General features: G+C 28.9%; 1 protein-coding gene across 6 annotated transcripts in view; it reads left to right on the top strand.

The window, feature by feature from the left end:
• Window positions 1–4,730, top strand: part of GRIA2 (glutamate ionotropic receptor AMPA type subunit 2) — a 148,216-nt gene extending 143,486 nt beyond the window's left edge. For 5 of the 6 annotated variants that reach the window (XM_032248577.1, XM_032248576.1, XM_032248579.1 and 2 more), the window contains exon 16: window positions 1–4,730. This exon is cut by the window's left edge and continues 1,119 nt beyond it. The gene's annotated coding sequence lies outside the window, so the exon portion shown is untranslated. The other variant, XM_032248578.1, reaches the window with a different exon arrangement.
• Window positions 4,731–5,440: the final 710 nt, after the last annotated feature.

Below are 5,440 nucleotides of genomic sequence, written 5' to 3'. Positions count from 1 at the left end.
ATCAGAATCTGTGAAGTTCCATTTTTAAAGTGTTTGAGCTTACAGAAGAGAAATATTCATTGTAAATGAAATTAGAAATGCCTTGAAAGTAATTCTTAAAATAGTTGCCCATTGATTAAATACCATAAACTAAATATAATTTTACCTTTAAAATTATCAGAACTGTCATAAACCTTATGTATTATGACTATTTTAAATATGTTTGAGTCACCTGCAATATAGTTTCATTCCATTGACATCAATTATAAACAACCCTAATATATTATTTTTGTATTTATTCCTCAGGTGGAATGGCTATTTGAATATGCGCAGTGTGGATAATACGTCACATTTCTGTAGCTTTTGACTAAAGAACCTATATTTCTCTAGTTAATGAATTTAAGAGATCTGTCTTTCCCTTCATAAAAATACCTCTTATTTCCATTAAAGCCCCTCAAGCTTAATTAATTTAGGATTTTGAATAATTACTGACATCCAATTTTTATTTTTAGTATTTGTATTCTTGTTATTTCGTCAAGAAAGCCTTTGTGTAGCACTTGGTATTTTGCAAAGTGCTTTTAAAACATTCTTACTTACTGAATTTCATAGAAGGGAGGAAAAATGTAGAGTTAAACAGCAACCACTTGCATTGGCCATGAAGGCATGTGGTATCATGATATTCTTCACTAAATTTAGCTGTCCCTAATCACAGATTCCAAGGTAATACAATATAATTTTAGTGTTTCTCTCCTCATCAGGAATGCTGGAGGTGCATTTTAAGTTTTAATAATAAGTGCTAGAATGACCAAATTGCAGACTAATTGTTTCCATATTGTACTTAAAATGAGTTTTTAAAAATGAAAAAGAAATGACTATATACAATTAATGCTATTTATTGTACCTCTGGGCCTACTCTTCTAAAAATTGTAGCTTATCAATTTTTCTCTGTCAAGCTTGAACTAATGTAAATAATTGAAATAATGTAAAGTTATATTTTCATGTTTTTATAGATACAACATGACAAGAATACGTAATGTAAGAGTATTTCAAGTATGGATAATGTTGATTGAATAATGCACATCTCAATTACAAGCAGTAATCATAGTTTAATATCCATGTAACGGTGCATCAATATATTGCTATATAAATATGTTTGTGTGCATATAAGTGAAAAGTGGTCAAACAAGACTGATGACAGCTGTCTAAAGGTTTTTTTATTCATTTTATATAAAAACTGTTATGGAAAGACCAAAATGTTTATGAAATATTCTTATGTAAATTTACAATTGTCCTTTACTGTACTTTTTTGTTTACAGTATAGTACCTTATTTTCTGCTGTGTTAAGTGGGTGTCGAACTCCAAGAAGACATACACTTTCTATAACTTCTATTGAAGATATTGGAATTTCCAATTTTTCATGTGTACTATGTCAGAAAATGCTTTCGATTTTATTTTTAAATCTAACATCGGATGGCTTTTCTGGAGTGTTGTAAAATCTTCAATCATACATAAAACGTGTTCTTACAAAAGACAAAGATCTTAATTTTTTTTACTTAACAGTCCTTCAAATGAATAACAGTGAGAAACCAAAAAGTGTATCTAAGTTTATTCCCGAGCAAACTCAACTGTTTATCTGTGCTCAATTTATATATCAGCTAGGTAGAAATGTAACAGAATAAAAATAACTGTTTTGTAAGCTAAAATAATTAACAGTTCAGGCAATTCATACCTACCATCATTAAGTGCTTCAGGTAGATGTAGGAATATGGCTATTAATTATATTACTAATTTTATTATAGGTATACTTTGCTGCTAAAATATCATGCAATCCTATCACCAACCATCCCACTGTATGTTTTCAGTTCGTCTGCTGTGATAGTCATATTAAAGAGCAGAAAGGTGACTTACTTTAAAAATTCCAAAATATGTTTACAAAAAGGTGTTCTTTCAGTATTGTACTGAGACTGTTAATAAGAAGCTAAAACTCTTGCCGTATTTTTTTTTACAAAGTTATCATTTTTAGGTAATTCCATTCACAAATATTCTAAAATTATTAAGACAGTTTAGTTTTTCAAAATTACACATTAATATATTTTAATTTTATGGATTTTAATAGGTTTAATGTTTCATGCATAAATATATCAATGTATCTGCTTAAGGAAACAGCTAGAGATCTTAACTTTCAAATCTGCGGATACTTTAAATATTTCGGTGGCCATGATAGCAAATAGGAAAAATGAAGGGAAGCATTAACAATATAAGAACGCTACAGGATGATTTCCAATCCAACATCTTAACAATATCATTTTAAAAACACTTGCTGAAATTATTAGAATATGACACAATGTGATTTCTCCTCTTTCTTTTACTCCCAATCTCACCATTTCCTAGAGGTGCCGGTCTAGTAAGTTTAAACAAATAAGTCAAGTATCACTCCTAGGTGAGAATGTATTACTGGTTATTTACGTTTTTTCTGCTGGATAAAATTGATTATATATTTCTTTTTGAAGTAAGTGGTTAGATTAACTTAGCCACATAAGTTGTCTATATTATCAATCTTAATTGATAATGTATGATTATTAATAATATTCTATGAGCTTCAGAGAGTATATTGGTTATATTTCACAAATTTTATATGTACTCTCAACAAGCTTATTAAAGGAAATATCAGAATAATACAAATATCTGTTTAAAAGTAGAGCAAATTTTGTGCAAAGAGTTCTCATATTTAAAATGATTTATTTTTAATCACCAACATGAAAGATGGGTAAGTATAAATGAATCATCATGATATGAAACTTTGTAAATGCATGGAAATATTTGTAAAAGTCGTATCACATTTTAAGCAGGAGGGGATTCATTGTCTTAATATGTCGTTTTGCTCAGACCATGACAACAGAAATTCTATTAGATTCCAATCAGGAAATTATACTTTCTCTATTTCTGTGTTTTAAAAATCATAGACAGCATATGGCACTCCAAGTACATAAAGGTTCAAACGTATTTAGGTGAGCATGATGATATTTAAACAGGGAGACTGAAACAAAAGCTCTAAGATCCAGTAAATATAGAAAAGTGCCTAGAGTAAATCTATTTCATAAGAATGTGTGAATGTGTTTTATATCCTGTCTCTATTTATTTCCTTCTTGCTTTACCATTTTATGTTCTCTTCTTGCCCTTAAATACTACTGCCATTTTTATGCCTACTATACTTTCAATGGTATCTCATTTTTTAGTTTCATTCTTTTTGCTTTTTTAATGTTATTTCATCCATTTCTATCTTGTCTATTGAAACAGATTTTGCTTTGTGGGCACTTGGAATGCAGTTCATTTTGTCAAAGACATGACTGACAGTTTCAGAGTCTACTTATAACTATAATAAATGACTAAGTATTTCTCTCTTGAAATAAAAATTTCTTGTTAAGCTCTATTTCAGTATTTCCCACATATTCTCATTCCATAATTGCAAATTTGTTATATTCCTCCTGGTTCTTAAAGAGTTTCACAATTTATAGAGTTTCTGTAGAAACGAGGGAAGGAGGAATGAGAACTCTATTTGAGTGTTTGATCATCAGAATTCCCTTTTAAAGCTGCTTGACACTCAGCACAAGCCAATTCTCTATTTATTTCACTTTCAAGCACTTCCAGATTATTCCTTAATTGCCTCTTTTCCCACTAGGTATAAGTAAATTTTGCTATTTCAGAGCCAAATTGCTTTTTCGATGTGCATAAACTCACTATTACTTCATTGGATATGCCTGAATTCACTGAATGAATTTGGTCATCTTTCTTTCTTTTTTTTTTTTTTCCTTTCAGGTTAATGTGCCAATTTCATTTTACTGTAAATTGGAATGTGGGGGAGCGGATTAACTCTTCAGTGGTAGTCAAAAGCAGGATTCTAGTTTTATCTTCCCTTTTTCTTACGCTTCTCTTTGTCTCCTCAACTGGAGTGTTTGGACACTAGGACTGTCTAGCTGGAACGAAGAAAGGGAATTTGATATGATTATTAAACATAGAATGCTACATTGTATCTTTTAAAAATAATGATTTGAAGAAAATGGGTTCATGATTGGATTGCCACTTGGTACAGAAAATGTTTTTGGCATCCAGATCCCCATTTGTTCATCGTCTCAAAGCATTAGTAAAACAGTTCTGTCTTGTAACATTCATTACTTAATTAATTGATTAACTCCACCTGATAATATTTATTGGCTTTCTTCTTGTATAAATATTTACCAAGGTAAGGGCTAAATTTGAAGCCTCTATTCTGAGGATTAAGTGTTATATATTCATTAAAGGATGTAGGTCTTTGATTCCATTCATGTAGAAATAATATTATGATTACTTGAATTACTCTGTGACAGTTAAGAATTTTGTATTTTCTGTCCAATGATTTTTAACTGACAATGTTCAAAATTTCATTTAGAACACATATTTGATAGCATTCATCAACAATCTTAAAAATTGACTCATATTTTTTTCTTATACAAATCTTAGATTGTGTAAATTGTATACCTATAAATTTATTTGCCATTCATTCAATATTTTTATCTCTATTCTCAAACAGTCTAATTAAATCCATTAACAGATATCAGAGTTTGGTTATCCTAAATTTCTGCTTCATGTATAGCTTACATATCTATATCTAGTATGTATTTTTTTGTGTGTGTGTTAATTCAAAAAACATTCAAATATTTTTGCTTAGCAGCTAAACAGCATCTTATATGCAAATGAAAACAGCAATTAAATAACATATATATATATATCCTTATAAATATACATATATGTATCTTAAGTAAATATATGTATTTATTTGAAACAAGCTGGTGATTTTTTAACCAAGAGCCTGCCAACTGATAACTTATTCCAGAAAATGTTTAAAATTAATATCACTATTTGTAATGTTCATTTGATTTTTATTTAAATATTTACACTAAATCACACCTAAATTCAATGAAGGTAGTTTATTTCAGATGGGATAGCCTTAGGAAAAATTTACACTTCTATTAAATTTTATTAAAAAATGAATACAACATATTTTGTGCTTAGGAACATATATGTTATAGCCATCATATTTTAATTACTATCACTCATTATATTGCCAATATTAATAGGAAAGAAAATTTATTTGATAAGTATCAGAATCAAACCAGTTATAAATTAATAGATGTGTATTTTATTTTTATTTTACTATTTATATGCAATTTAGAGGTTTTATATATATAAATCACATTTTCCCCCAGCATCTTATGATCAAGAATTTTGTGATACGAGAAATGTATGCTGACTGGAATTTTATGATTTAAGCTATTGATTATAGCTGACTCATATCTAAAGGCACTTTTGTGTGAATACTTACAGATTTTAAAGGAAATAGCCTCACGAAAAGATTTGAGAGTTTCTTGAAACCATTATGTAGAAAATGGAAATATGTAGTATTATGAACTATGTATTCTTACTT

Source organism: Sapajus apella, unplaced genomic scaffold, assembly GCF_009761245.1.
Source record: "Sapajus apella isolate SASKATOON/1434 unplaced genomic scaffold, GSC_monkey_1.0 scaffold67, whole genome shotgun sequence".
In the NCBI taxonomy this organism is placed as follows: domain Eukaryota; kingdom Metazoa; phylum Chordata; class Mammalia; order Primates; family Cebidae; genus Sapajus; species Sapajus apella.
The sequence above is the reverse complement of the archived record's forward strand: the minus strand, read 5'-3'. Positions and strand labels throughout refer to the sequence as shown.